We start from the raw sequence: 15,644 nt of genomic DNA, 5'->3' as shown, positions 1-15,644 counted from the left end.
AGGAAATAGGATAGAAAAACATGAGACACCCTTATAGGCTGTATAGATTCTGGTGCTCATGGAACCACCTCTCTCTGTTGTATTTAACTCCTTCATTCTTCAGTTTCCATTGGACTTGCTGCTAATGGTATCCCATGCACAAAGGACTCACCAAAGTTTATCTCCTGTTCCACCAACAGTAACACCAAATAATGAAATAATAATAATTCATCCATAGAATGAGCTTTACAGAAATAGTTAATCATCACAAAACCTTGTAAGTACATTATCTATTAAATACTTTAGGAAACGAAGCTTAAGTGATCTGCTTCAGGTTACACATAAGGATAATGTCAGTGCTCCAGATAAGATGCGTGAACCCCAATCCATTCTCTTACTTGCTGCGTTTAGGGTACCAGAACTTTGCTGTTCCAAAGCCTGTTGAGCTACTGTTCCCTGTAGCAGCAACTGTTTAGTAGCCTAACTCCAGTGAAATCAGGGATAACACTGCATGCCAATAGTCTTTGGATCAAGGCCCAAAAGCGCAGTTCAGCACTATGCCTCTAGCACGTTTCCAAATTTTGGAACTGTTCTAGTGCCAGTGGAAGCAGTCTGTGCACTGCTCCTCAGCCATGAACTCACCCAGCAAGTACCACAACGTTCCGAATGGTTAAGAGGACGCTCTGATTAATCTACTTACATTCAGGATAAAATACAAAGATAAGCTGTCAGTTTACATTTTGCACCTTCACAGGAGTCTGGATATTTTCATCTCTGAAAATTCTCAGAACTAATGTCATCAACACAGGGAGGGGAAAAGGCAAGCAAATGTCTATTTTTTAATGAAAGACAAAATTAACCTTGACATGTATAGATTCCCAAGAAAGTCAGGGAGTATCGACTACATCAGCCCAAAAGGCCAAGTCTTGGGAGATTTGGACTTCCTTAGCAGGAAAGTGCCAACTGGCCCTAATTAGGCGTGCTGAAGTTCTGTGGTGAGACCAAACAATTCATTTCCCTGCATCTCATCGTGGTCTAAGTAATGACAGAACTAATCATGACCCACTGATCGGTATTGCTTTAAAACCTTCTAGGTGGCAAGCAAGTTAAACATGAGATTTCACCTGTATACTTACTGGTTTGGAAAGAATACATTTTACAAATAAAATATTTGGAAGCTGAGTTTTTACCTTATTTTGACCAGTTACGGCTTAATTAAATTCTAAACCTATGAAAGGAAAAAATGAAAACTTGTGAAAATTAAATGCTCGATGACTTGTTTATTATAAATAGTTTCAGTGTTAAAAAAAATCTACATTTTTTAAAACTCAGATAACACAATGATCTGCTCCTTATGCAGACACTAGGAAATGTGCCATATGTTCACTTGGGAAATCCTGCTGTTAGGCCTAGTATGGACACATACAAAAACTGGCACTGACTGTACAAATTGCGCATTCCAGGATGAGTAAGATAGAGGGGAAAAAAGCCAAATAAATTGGACAAGGGAAATATGAAAATTATCATTAAAAATCCTTTTGCTATTAATGATGATAGACTATACCACGACAGTACTACTTCTTGAAATGAATCAGTAGTTATGCCTCAGAACCAGGTATATCTCCCAGTATAATTATTTTTAAGCTATCTTTAACACGAATAATTTTGACTTATTGGTTAATTTCCTTAGCTCAATATAAATTATGGCTTCTCAAACCTCTCCGTGGAATTCTCTTTAATACTTTAGTTGAAAGGCAATATGGGAAATTTTGTTTAAATACGACAAGCCACAGAATAGTTGAAAGTAATTACATGAAATGTTTAATTTTAATTATTTTTCTTACCTCTGTCCTTCTCACCCTTCTGAATATTACACAATATATACAACTTGCATGGTGAATCAAAAAGCTTCTATTGCTAGGGCACACCACAAGTTGCACTGGGTGACTTAAAAACATGAAATAGTATAGTGTTGAGTTTGAGGGTTTTTTCCAGCACAAGTGGAATAAGGCACTTTGGATTTTGCTATTTTGATAATAATATTATATGCTACATGACAAGTTCACAAAAAAAACTCTGAATACTGTTTTAAGTACATTGTTGCCTACCTGGGGTCTGCAACAAAGCTCCAGTGCCTAGTTCCTGCCTCACTTGCCAGAGCTGGGCATTTCTAAGTATTCCTCCCTTAGGGAATTCTGTGCTTAAAAATGAAGATGTTATTGATTTTAGGCAAATTCAGAGGTTGAATTTAGATTGCCTGAATCATTGTCTGAAGTTATTAACACAGACATCCAGATTCATTCCACTTAAATATAGATGACTAAGGTGCGTAGTTCAGAAGCCTACCCATCTTTTTTTCCTGTATAATCAATAGAGAGAGAGAGGAGCATGTAAAAAAAAACAAACCATGTGACGGAAAATTGCATGAGTGCCCAAAAATAGGTTTAATGAAGTGTTCTTACGCTTGTCTAAGTACCTTATTTAGGAGGTATGAATAGAAGTCTGTGGTTGCAGTTCTATTGCTGGATCTGAGAACACTTCCCAATTCCTGCCTTGGCTGTGTTCTGACACGATGTCAGAAAAAAATCCAGGTGTGCACATTATCTCCCTTTTTCCTACTCTTGCATTGTCCCAGCATATAATCCAGGCACTTTATGGATCTTCATGTTTTCTATCAAAATTCCTATTGATGGTAGATCTCCCATGTTAAAAAAGAAGCCCTAAAATCTAGTGATCATGGGTTTTAACTCACTGCCCTGACCTAAGACCTAATTTATCTAAAAACCTGCTGGGGCAAAAATTACATTTGGCAAATAAAACCCAACCTATTTGTCTAATAAATGTAGAAATTACTTCTTCAACCTGCAAGACTGCGATTCTACTTTGTACTAAAATAATTCATAGATATTGCTAATTTTGTTTCATGTCTGCAGGACTGGTGGGCTTCCTACAGGAGAAATACATCCAGTTTTCTCCAGAAAATAATGTCTGTAAACTCTGGGTCATAGAATGATCTTATAATCAGTTCTCCACTTTCCTCAGAGTGTCTGACAGTTTACTGAAATGGCTATACATCCTAAGCTTTTAGTATTAATATATATGTTTGTGCAGGTTCATACATGTGGTATAAAATACATAAATAATATTTTTAAAGTATTAAAGGAATACTATTAAGATGGAAGAATTGGGCAATCAGACTTAGAAAAGGTCTAACTGAAAATTCATTTCCCTGACTAAAGGAATAGCGGCATTACCTGACAGGAACAGAAAGCTGTTATACTCTGGTTGAATAAGCAGAGGAGTACGTGTAATACACATTGATACAGCAGGCTCAATATGCAGTAGATGCTGCACCTTGCAGAATGTGTGGTTTAGAGTAGTATATTTCAACCAATTTTACCTTCAGCTGACTCACAATCAATTGATATTTCTTTGCACCTCATTACAGTACATGAATCCTGCTTTATGCCTCATTTGCAGTTCTGGATGGTTCACCAATGAGATGTGTCTCACTAGTCAAGAAGTGCTGGCCTAGAACAGAGATTTGATTGATTTTTGAAACAATGCATTGAAAACTTCATCTGCTACAAAAGAAATTTCTGTTCTTCACTCTCATCAAAAGTTATCATTTGTCACCTTTCAAAAAAACAAAAGGTGATTTAAAATATTACTAACAAAATATGATGCATGATTAATAATGTAAAATACTAAAAACAGGAGTTGAAAATACATGCACTAACAGTTTTCAGACATCTGTCTTTCCTCTCTGCCTCAGGATGATGTATTCAAGGCGAACGTTCATTTCCTCAGTGCTCACAGGCAGTTCGTACTTATACCCCTTATTCTCCTTATTATACCAATTTAAGAGAGGACATGATTAGCACAAAGCAGACAGCAAAAATTAAATCCTACAACAGTCCAGTGATGATTACCGACAACGTAAATGCAGCCAGCACAGTAATGATTTCAATATACACACGCAGGTAAAGAGATAATGTTCTCTTTGTGAAATACACAGTTGTCATCCTCTGTGGATGAGATCCTTTAAACAAACACTTCTTTGGGTGAGCAGGCTGGTCATAAAGCTCCTTATTATGTAAAAAAAGTAACAGTTACACTGATCTCAAAGTCCATGGTGGTTATATATTGCAGAAATTGGCTCTCATTCCCTGTGAACCTGAGAGTTTAATTAATTTTAGAAATTCCTTTTAGTCACCTGGAAAATAACCTAAGAGATTTATTGCAGTATCTCTACTTTCAGACAACTAATTTGGACCTTAAAAGGCCTCCAAACTTGTGTTGGGTGTCAGTGTGTCCAGGGGATCTGTGATGGAAACAAAGGCTAATATATAGGCTAGAAGATAGATCATTCTCCAAATGACAGCAAGATTAAGATTAGCCTTTTCATTTTGTGAAACAGGAGCTAGGAGAACACATCTATGCACTGGATTGTTTATTAATTTCTGCTGTTCAGTACACTGGATAAAAGTTGGAGCCTTCCATATCTTGGGAATGAGTTCAGAGATACCAATTTATCTTCCTTTCATGTCATTATAAGATTTATGGTCTCCTGGGTTGCTCCTATCTTCAGCTGATTGGAATACCAGAAGAATATCTTCCTGATGATCACACACCTCTGGAATTCATTTCCTTTGACAGTGTCATGGAGCCTGGGGTTTATAAGCATTACAGCAGTGTAAATATTTTACTTTGGAAAGATTTCCATTTAATACTGGAGTTTTATGTTAAGTATGGAGTAAAGGCACTTCTGGTCATTACATTAAAAGCTTTGGGGAGGGGCTTAGGGTTAATTTCATAATTGATTGTTATTTTAACTGTAAGGCTTCATGATACTGGGTGATATACCACAGTATAAATTTCCAAATATAATTTTCAGAGAGAAAAAAATGTTTCCAAAAGAAGTACCCATATGCCACATAAAGCATAAAATTTAAAATGCTTGTCTTGAGGGAAATCTCCTGGTTTAGTTAGCTTCACCAGGCTTAACTCTGAAAACAAGTGACAGCTTTTCTGAATATCTACAAATGGGACCCAACCATTCTTATAAACACTCTTAATTACTTGAAGGGGAAGTGAAGAAGTAAAGTAGGTAAGAATGAATGGTCCTGATCTATGCCAGTGCATCAGTCATTACTGCAGTATAGTCTATCATCATCCAAAACAAGTTTGTTGACGAGGAGAAGTTGAGACACTACTAGTACTGGCCTTAACATCCAAAGTTCCAGAGTTTGTTTTGAGTCAGTCTCCTCTACAAAATACTCCTCCCTTTTCCATTGTTTAAGTGACATATCTTCCTCTTTTCCTTCACACTCTGATTCTCAGGGTCTTTATAATTTACATTCTCATTTAGGGAAGAATCTCCGCGTCAATAAAAGTATGCTGAGTAGCAATTAAATATCTAATTTCTTCCTTCAAATATTAATACATATTTTCTAAATTAAAATAAATTCTCTAGTCATTGTATTTACTTGAACTATGAGACATGGGAAGCACCCAAAATACATATTGTTTTTTAATAAATGCAAACCCAAGTTAAACTGGGTTTTTTTCAAGAATTCTTTTTTGTTCCAATCCCTGTTAATGAATGGTACAGGAAGATGAACACTGCATGTCCATTTCAGGAATAAAATGCAATTATCTCAGCATCATGAGGAGGTGAAATCGCTGAACTAACTGTTGAGTTGTCGAATTTTTTATATTCAAGAGGTGAGATTGTTGAACTAATTGTGATTCCTCTTCTAGGTTAAACATTTTTCAGAATTCTAACTGGAGCATAAAGAAACAACTGAAGTAGGTCCATTTTTGTCAGCCCAGCACCTCATGCCAGAGTCAACAAGATTTAATTAAAATTAATCTACCTCTGTGAAAAAAAATTGGTTTTGTGCACTGATTTGGAACTTTAGAATGCAATGTCCTTCTGAAGCTTCCCAGTTGATTTGGAATTACAAAGAAAATCAGATGCTTTCTGCTTTAATCTCATCTGCCTTGATGGGTATTTTTTTAATTATTTTTTTTAAGTGACCATCTAGGAAGTCTATCATTTAAAGTCCAGGACTTTCACAAAGTCATTACAGAATAAAACCTCTTGCAGCTAAAATGCATTGCTTTCTATCAAGATATTACCATAAGAACTGTTGTCCTTGCTGTTTTCTTTTTGCCAGAGAAAATGGGTTTTCTGCAGCAAAGTTCATGGTTCGTCCTATTACAAGCTGCATAATAAAAACTTAATTTGGCAGATAAACTACATCTAGGGACCCATTCAAGCATGTAATATCAGCTGACAAAACACTGGACCAGAAATTGGGAAAACTGTGTTTGGAGCAACTTAACCTCCTCTTATTCTATGAAGATGATACACTTACCAAGTCCCTAATGGCATTTCCAGGAAGCCCAGTGCTGCCGAAATAGGCACTTTCTGATGTCATTTTCTGAAACACCAGGGCATGATTACAGGGCACAGTGCTGCACAATGCAGAGATGTCAGAGCAAGTTGCATATACACAACCCGCTGCATATACGTAGACATTACCCTGGAATTTAAAACTCCACTTTAAGAGTCACTGACTTCAGGTCACCTACATTTTCTACTTAACTTGAAAAGACATTGCACTGCACTACTTTGCTAGAACAGGTAACTATTCCCTTAAAATGTCTGTGGCTGTCTTCCTTTTGGCTAGTAAAGAATGTAGTGAGGCCTGTTTTTACTGAAAGGCACAAAATTAAGATTTCTCAAAGCTTGGGAGAGAAGTGTCCAATTACTTTAACATAAATCTGAAAAGGACACTTATGAATGGTTGCAGAATTGTTGGAAATTGAGGAAGAGACGTGAGCTAGAGCTAGCGGAAAGAAAAAGAACTGGGTTAGAGAAGAAAAGAATGTCTGTCTTTAAGTGAAAGAATACCATGACTATATCTTTGAAAACACTTCCAATGTCTAGCTAGAGTTTGGTACGAACTCACACCAGTAAGAAAGAGATGATGATACACAAAGGAAAACAAGCTAATAGAATAAATAATTAACTAGATAAAGACATTCCAGAGTAGATAAAGGGACAAAAAAGGATTTGGCTTGAAGAAGGGTCAGAAAAAGAAACAGAATAATCATGCTAAACATAAGGTGGAAAACAAAATAGTATTGCTTAATAATGTAATTTTTAATTATGAAAATATGGTCACCTTGGTCCTATTGCATTCATTTTTTAGTTCGTTTTTTTTTTCCTCAGATCTGACTTAATAAAATAGATTGACATTTACTAAAATTATTAAACTTGCCATGTAAAAGATATATGACAACTAAATTGCACTGCAGAAGTGATTGCTTTATCATTTGTGACTTCTACAGGCACAAAAAAAAAGAGCCAAAGAAAAAATTTGAACCAGTAACAATTATTCATTCTCATTTTTATTTTATATAGTTTTGGTAAAAAGTATGAAAATATAAGGCCATTCATTGAATTGCCTCCTGCTGATTCCAGAACCACTTTGCTGCCAGAAACTACAAACTTGAGTTAGCAGAGTCCTTTATTAAATGTTAGCCATTTCCCTCAGCTGCACTCCACAGATGTAACTTATTCACCTTTACACATCAACTTTGTAAATATGAAATTCAAACAAAATCTGTTATTTATACTCCTGAAGAGAAATTAACCTCCAAAGAACAGAGCAGAACACAACTAAGGATTATGAACACACAGTGAGCTCTAACATTCATGTTTGTGCAAGGTCAACAAAACAGCACTTTAAGAAGACATGCTCAACCCAGAAAGGTACTGGCCTCATTAATTTAAAAAATTAAACTAAAAATGGTACTACCCTCAAATTTTTTTCTGGTATTGCTTTCTTTCAGGGTCAATTTAGATAAAAGCAAAACTACATTTAATTCCATAAATGTTAGCTGTGGTTAGTACTTAATAAAAAATGTTCAATATTCTGATACAGCTGCGCTCTGTGTTTAGAGATTTAGATTATTAATGGTCTTTTAGCACAGTTAAAGACATAGCTGTGATCTACAGAAACATAACACTGCAATGGAAAGCCAAACTCCACTTCAAAGATACCAAATATCAGCACCGAATATCAAGACTTCCCTGATATCATTCTGCATAAGAGTGAGAAAAGTCAAATATTGCTAGTTTTCAGTAAGCAGAATGCAACAAATATGCATAATTAAGAAAAAAATCAAGTAATCAGTAACAGTAAGCAAAATACAAACATCATGTTGCAATGGAATTATTTTTGACAAGGCACCCTACAGTAAATTATGAAAATGAAATTCCCTAAAACCAACATGAGATTTGCTCACTGCAGAGAATGATTGCAGCTAAGGTCAGATTGTCACTTAAAGCTGAAGTTCAATCTCTTTGTTATGTGTTTAATTAAAACACTCTTTAATGTTTGAAAAGAAACAGCAGTTTTAGACTGTTTATTAAGGTAGGTTAGTTCTGCTACAGTTAGGAAAGTTTCCTCTTCTCTTTTTCTCTTCTCCAAACAGACTAGCTTTCTCTAAGAAAAGGATCCCAAATTGTATCTACCATTGGTCAGGGGCCCAATGCTACTCAGTACAGATTCTACAGCTAGATAAAAGCTGGCTTTAAAAAAAAAAAAAAAAAGTATTTCTTTTAATAAAACATCATCAGAAAAAATTTAAGAACCAGCTCATTGGTTGTTCTGCTACTGTGGGGAAAATAAAAGGGGAGGAAGGAAGGGAAGGAGGGAAGGAAGCAATGCACATCTTAGAAAAAAACCACACTGAAGTCACGGTGTGGCTGCACGGCCTGAATGTTGTGTTGGCATTGTCACTATTCACATGAGCAGGAGACCCATAAAACTGATATTAGGAGACAAACAGATTGTACAAGCAGTTTTGTTTGCCAGAAGACAGACAGTTCTGCAAAGATAGTGGAGACAAAAAGCTCCCCCTCTTTTCCAGAAGTTAGAATAGAATGGAGATGCTACAACCCCTTGCAACCTATTAACAACAGCATACCCTCTATAGGTGGTCTGTGCTGTTGATAGACAATGTCAGTACCATTTAGGAACTTCTTACAGAGACTCTGCATTACAGATGGTACCAAACTCCTTACTCATCCTCAAAAGTAGGTGTAGTTTAATCCTTGTCATAAGTGTCTAATTATTTCATTAAAACTTATGCACTGAAGGATTTCTGACTTTCTGGGACCCAAGGTACTTCTTTTCAATAATTAAATACTGCATTTTCTCTGGCTCCCTTCCCATAAATTTCTATTGCTTCCTCTGGCCATAGTTATTATTAATTTCCTTTTTATGCCATTCCAGATTAAGACAGCAGATAAGCATAGCTTTAGTTTCTACCGGAAAACTGGAATAGCCATGAAATGTTGATTGACACCCCTAAGCCTATACGTAGAGGAATGAAATAATTAAAAGAGGACATCTGTGAAGAAGAAACTAACTGATTTGTTCTAAGTTATTACCTCAAGAATCATACAAAGCATACACTGAAGTGGAAGATAGACAACACAAGAAACAAAAGCAAAACTACTGAAACTACAGTTTTCGGATTGACATTGGTTTCAAATTACAGCTCCAAGGACTGACTATCAAAGTGGTGAAAAATGCTGGAACAGGAGCAGGAAGATAAAGATAAAACCTTATTTGGATGCAGCTCAAATCCTGTAAAACTTAAATCTTTGGTTAATATGTTAAAAATACTGTAGGGTACCTCTAATGCCCAAATTTTGCATCCTGTTCTAGCACCAGGGAAAGTCAGTAACAGCTCTTTGCAGTCACGCATGGAAAAGAATATTGATTCAATTTTAAACTCAACCTGCAAAATACTTGTACAAAGTATTAGATTTATTCATGAAGTGAAAGAATATCATTATGCTTTCTCAACAATTGTGTGGTTTTTCTACTGTGGTGGTCATCAATGTTAAAAAAATAAATTCATGTGAGTTAATACTTATATAAAGAATTCTAAAAGGTTTAGAGACACTGTTGTCCTTAGTGGATGCTTCTGCACACGAACAAATCTTCACATAACATTGCCAGTCTGGCTCTTGGATATCAACTCCCTGATTTTAAACATTGTCTCCGTACAATTATTTTAAATTTCTCACTGTCTTTAAATATGTCAGCAGGTAAAAAAACATAGGTAAAAAAGTTAAAATGCCTCTATTTTATCTGAGCATATTTTCAAATATACTTTGTTTCCACAGGTCCAGGTAAAGATTGTACACTTTTTTGAGACACCTGGGCTAAAGATTTATCTACTCAGAAATAGAAGCAATCAAAATCAAAGGCTGCACCATAGTGCTGTGTCGTAAGTGTTGCAGAAGAAAAATAGTGATAATTGTGGGAAATGGCCAGTTTTCAGCCTTTCAGAAAAAAATGTAATTGACTGATTCTTTAATGTTACATTGTCGTACTTTAAATTGCAAAAAACTACCATCAGTGGTGTTCTCAGTATCAGTTGTTCATAATCCAGCAATTAAAGAACAGCCATTTGAAAAAGATATAACATGAAACAGATGGACACACATTTTCATTTATTTAATTCATGCTGCTCTTTGATGTTTCTCAGCTAGCTTATGCCTGCTTTTTCCTCTCTCCTCCTCTTCCCTCTTATTTTGGTCTCTTTTTTCTCTCTGTTCACACCCTGACATCCCCAACGGCAGTCCCAAAAGACAGAGCCTACGCTGCCAACTCATACTGGCACTCCTTCCAAGAACGGAAGCAAAGGGACACAGGGGACCACTTTCATTCTACTGCCACTGGTAACGCAATAGAATAAAATCTTTACATATGGGAAACGTGTATACATTCCATAAAGAATATATGCACAAAACCTGCATCTTCAGACCCAAGTAGCCTCAACAGTCTTGTTTGCAGTTCTTACTCAGAATGAAATGCATCCTCCAAACCCACTACAGTGTGTGGAAACCACCGTGAAAATCCTCCTTTTTTTCTGAGATAAAAAGGATAGAAAATGAACCCCCAAAATACATATGTATCTCTGAAAGGAGAAGGGAAGGAAGGGAGAAGGAGGATATATTTTATCCATGTGTGCTGGCCTGGAAAATAAATACTGCTGTTGTACAATTCTGCAGCTGCTCACTCTCTCAATTTGTTGTTTTTGTTCTGTTTTTTATGATTTGATCTCATATCCTTACAGTTAATCTGAAAGGGGTTCAGGCAGCTTTCTTCATTAGTCTTGCTTTAAATCATGATGTTACGGATCATGATCTTTACAGATACCAAGAACTATTTCTTTTTTTCTGACATTGCTCACCCTCTGACAGATGCAGCAATAATAGATTGAGTCATGAAACATGAAAACAAACTTTCTCCATGATATTTTCACTTTTTTTTTTTTTTGCATTGAATCTCACTAAAAGTATCCTTAAGGAGAGCTCTTCTTACACTAATAGAATGCATGACAAATATATATTGTAAAATCAAAGTTAACATTTTCAAATTTTGGAAGCATTTTGGATTCATAAAGGACAGACTGGGGGGGGGGGGGGGGGGGGGGGGGCGGGGACAGACATGGGGACGACCACACTTAATCAGTCACATCTACCTGAACTACACAACATCATTTCAGATAGGCATTAGATTAGAAATAGTAATGACATCATAACCATGCACTGGGAAGACACATGGGTTGTCTCCTACTTCAAGAGAGTTATTGCTTAAAAAGGATAGTGAAATGCCACATATATAGAAAAGAGGTTTATAAAGCAACACCTCTGGAATGTCACAGAAGATTTACAATTTAAAACACTAAATTCATATGTGGAAAATGACTGAAATGGCTTTACAGTGGATCCTACCAAGAGCAAGAAAAAAAAATTATTTTACAACTCAAGCAAGGCAACATCACCTAAAGATCTAACAATTCAGGCAAACAGAATGACACATAAAAAACCCCTTTGTATCAGCATTAAGGTTCCCTGTTTCCCAGCTTTTATTATTAGGAAGTTATACACATTTTAATAGGACATTATAAACATTTGCTTTGGCTTAGGTTTTGGAATGAAGAAAACAACCATTTCACAAGCTGATTGCCTGATACAAAATGACTCAAAAAAAATTATGTCTATTCAAATAATTTTGCTGCTAGAAAGAAAACACAATGTATTGAATGATGAGTAGCATAGGTCTTGGGAACAATAGAGTACATGAATGGTTTTGATCAAAATAAAATAAAAGACCCTTTTGTATAATCCAAAATTAATGTGAAATTGGATAGTACAAATCAAAGAACGGCAGTGCATACAGCCATAAATCTACCATCTGTGCACAGCAGACCTCAGAATGGACCTTCTGAGTCTATGGATTACACAGAGTAATATTTTGCATTTCTTTGGTTCATATCATTTGGCAGTTTTCAGGGAGTCTAGCGTTATACTACAACAGCATTTGTACTCTGCTCACAAGGTTAAGTCTGTGAAAACCACTACATATGGTTACTTTTCAAGTGCCCTTAGCATAAAATCTCCATGTGATACAAATTATGCTAGTATCACCTCAAACAATGTCAAATATAAGACAGTCAATTATTGAAAGTAATCTAACACTGGACCCTACCATGTGCTCGCTGCCTCTGCCTTCTCCATGGGGTTACCTCACAGAAAGCACTAAAAGCACTGTGAGGCATGTTATAAATATTAGATATGAACTAGAAAAATATTTAATAATGGAAAAGTGTACTGCTGGTGGTAACTACTTGCTCCTGAATAGTTCTTGTCTTTTCTTCCGCAATAGATCCAGTATAAGAAAAACATCCCTGGAGATGTGCAATCCAAAATCATCCCAGACTTCTTTAAGACAACAAATATCAAAATAGTCAAAGAAGATTTACAATCAATTACCTATCTGTCTGTCTGAACAGTTTGGGATCTATTGATTGCATACATCAAAGGAACGGAATACTAGTCTAATGGTTGAAACAATATTATTTTAAGGAAGAATAACACCAGTAAAGGAAACAGGAAAAATATGGTGAGTACTACTCAAGAATGGAAAAACAAAAAAGCACAACCAAGTAAGATATAGTAAGGAATGAAACAGAAATGGCATTGATGTTCTTGAGATTCAAGGAGTGAATGTTGCCCCTTACTCTGTGACCAGTTTGTTTCCAGACAATCAAGATAAGATATATACTTGATATAAAGAACTACTAAGTAATGATTGGTAACATCAAAGGAAGGTGCCAATGTTAAAAAAACTTTGATAAAAAATGACTTTTTACCTTTGTATTCGAATCATAATAACCCAAGTATATAGAGTCTTAGCAATTACTTTTTTTCACAAGTGTTTTATTATTTTTAACTTTTAAAATTATTTTTTGTATCAAAACTAATGTGTTTGGGATGAAAAATAAAACACAATATAGTTCTCACTTTCTACTTACTTCTATTATTGACATTGTGCAAGGTAAATAACAACCACTTCCAAATATTTGAGACTTTTTTGGTTATTTCCCTATTATTTTGGATATTTTGAACAACCGTGGTTTTCTCCTAGAATTAGCTTATCTAGACAAATGGTCTACCATAAAAGAGTATCTCAATTTCTGCACAGAAATAATTTAAGAATAGGAAAAAAAACCTGTCATGATGATCTCCCATATAACGTTTCTCTACTGGCTGGTTCTTTCAGTTAATGTTAAAAAAAAAACCAAACAAAAAACCCAAAAAACCAGCAATTAGAAAAGAAGACAGAAGATGAGAAGCCTTTAGGGAAACTTATCTACAATCACTTGACCACAACTGCAAGTTTCAAATAGATAAAATTAGTTTTCTTAACTTGATCAATAATAATAAAAAGAACATAGATGGATTTACAAATCTTAATATTAAAATTATATCAAATTATGATACATATTCTATGCATTACTTCAGTATAAAGATAATAATATATTATCTTCTGTTCTTAACAGTGGTTGAATGTAATAAAATCGTAAGCCTTCTCAATATTATTGCTGAGAACAGCAATGGCACCACAGCATATACAGGTACAAACTTAGGGCCTATCCCCAGTCTTGAATTCTGGGATAGTCTCTCTTAGAGGTGCTGATATTCTCCTCTAAAAGCCCATTTGACCAAGCAGACATTGATTGGGAATCAAGGAGGAGTCTTTTTCATTATCTCCAGCAAAGGAAAGACAGTTAAGGTGAGGAACATTAGGAAAGAAAATTATTCAGAAGACCCTCTAACCTTCAATAGCATGTAATACATCTCATAAATATACTCTAAACATACTTGTACATGTTAATTAGGGAACACTAGTATTAGTATCTAAATAAACCATGAAGAGGATAATGGCTGAAAAAAACAATCTGGATTTAAACAATATGGTGAGTAGAAGTGATCACAATTAGCAGAATGGTTCTGATTTCAGGCACAAATTCTACATTCTTCCTGTTGGTAAATATTACTTTATATTGTCCATGTTTATCATACTATTCTGTTTAGGATAAGTGCATATTACATATCCAAATTATATATTTATTTGTATATCCCTCCCTCCATCTCTCTTACTGCATGCAGATAATATAAAAACACTTTCAGAGTTAAATTACTGCTGAGAACAAGAAGGGGGTTTTTCATCATCACTTTATGTATGATACCATCTTCCTGGCAAAATTAAGAAAAAAGAAGAACCACAAGAGAATCAGTCTCTCTCTCTCCTGCTCCTTAGCATCACGTTAAGCTGCCAGCTGTATTTCTCAGAGACCAGGCATATAACTGAGGAGCACTCAGGGCCACTAAATACTGAACCCATCAGCTGAAATCAGAGCAAAGGGCAACAGGCAGAGTAAGTTACACAAAAAGGGTTAGATTAATTACATTCAGTTTGTTCCCAAATAAGACCAAAAATAGGAAATAAAATATGGTAGAATACAAGAGGTGAGGGAAAAGGAAAACAATTTTAATTATATTAGCTGTAAAAGATATTATAGCTGTCTAACTTGTTTCAAGCTTGCGGAATAAATATTGTAACGAGGTCATAGCCAGGCAGCAGAGGAAGACTGCCAGATTATACTGCTCTGGCTGCCAAATTCCAAGGCAGGTGGAGGTCTCTGGAGAGAGAGGGTATCATTTCCATTGAAACACGTGAGAAAGCTCACTCTCTTCTTTCTCCTCCCTCCATATTTAAAGTCCTATTCTGGTCTTGCTTAGAAAGAAATTAAATTTATTCAATGGAACAGTTTTTACTTTTGTGTTCCACTAAAACATAGCCACAGAGGTTGAGAGCCTTCTGGTGCCTTTTGGTACAATCACGTCAAGATAAAGAGAGGGAATTTCCAGCTCCAGCCTCTGGCTAAACTGGGTCTTACTACATTAGTGCTGAAACAGCCACAGTTTCAACCAATGCCAAGTAACACTGAGATAAACCATTGAAGAAAAAAATTTTCATACTAATGACAACAACTAACAGCAAGAAACTGAGAAACCATGAAAAGACTCAAGGTCATCACACAAAGATTTCACCATCTTCAATACTATGTATTGCAAGTACTACCAGATAATTTAGTTCAGTAGTCTGGACAGCCACCATCTTCCATTAACTTGGTTTTTTGAGCCCTGTTTTGGATTACTAAGATTCTGCTATAAAGTTAGTAGCCACAAAAGAAAAATGGTAACATTCTGTACAGCA

General features: G+C 35.6%; 1 protein-coding gene across 41 annotated transcripts in view; it reads right to left on the bottom strand.

The window, feature by feature from the left end:
- The window catches only part of RIMS2 (regulating synaptic membrane exocytosis 2), a 489,705-nt gene that overhangs the window by 340,601 nt on the left and 133,460 nt on the right, over window positions 1-15,644 (bottom strand). The window lies entirely within an intron of this gene.

The sequence above is a fragment of the Accipiter gentilis genome, chromosome 2, assembly GCF_929443795.1.
Source record: "Accipiter gentilis chromosome 2, bAccGen1.1, whole genome shotgun sequence".
NCBI classification, from domain to species: Eukaryota; Metazoa; Chordata; class Aves; order Accipitriformes; family Accipitridae; genus Astur; species Astur gentilis.
This window is presented reverse-complemented; position numbering and strand designations above follow the sequence as displayed.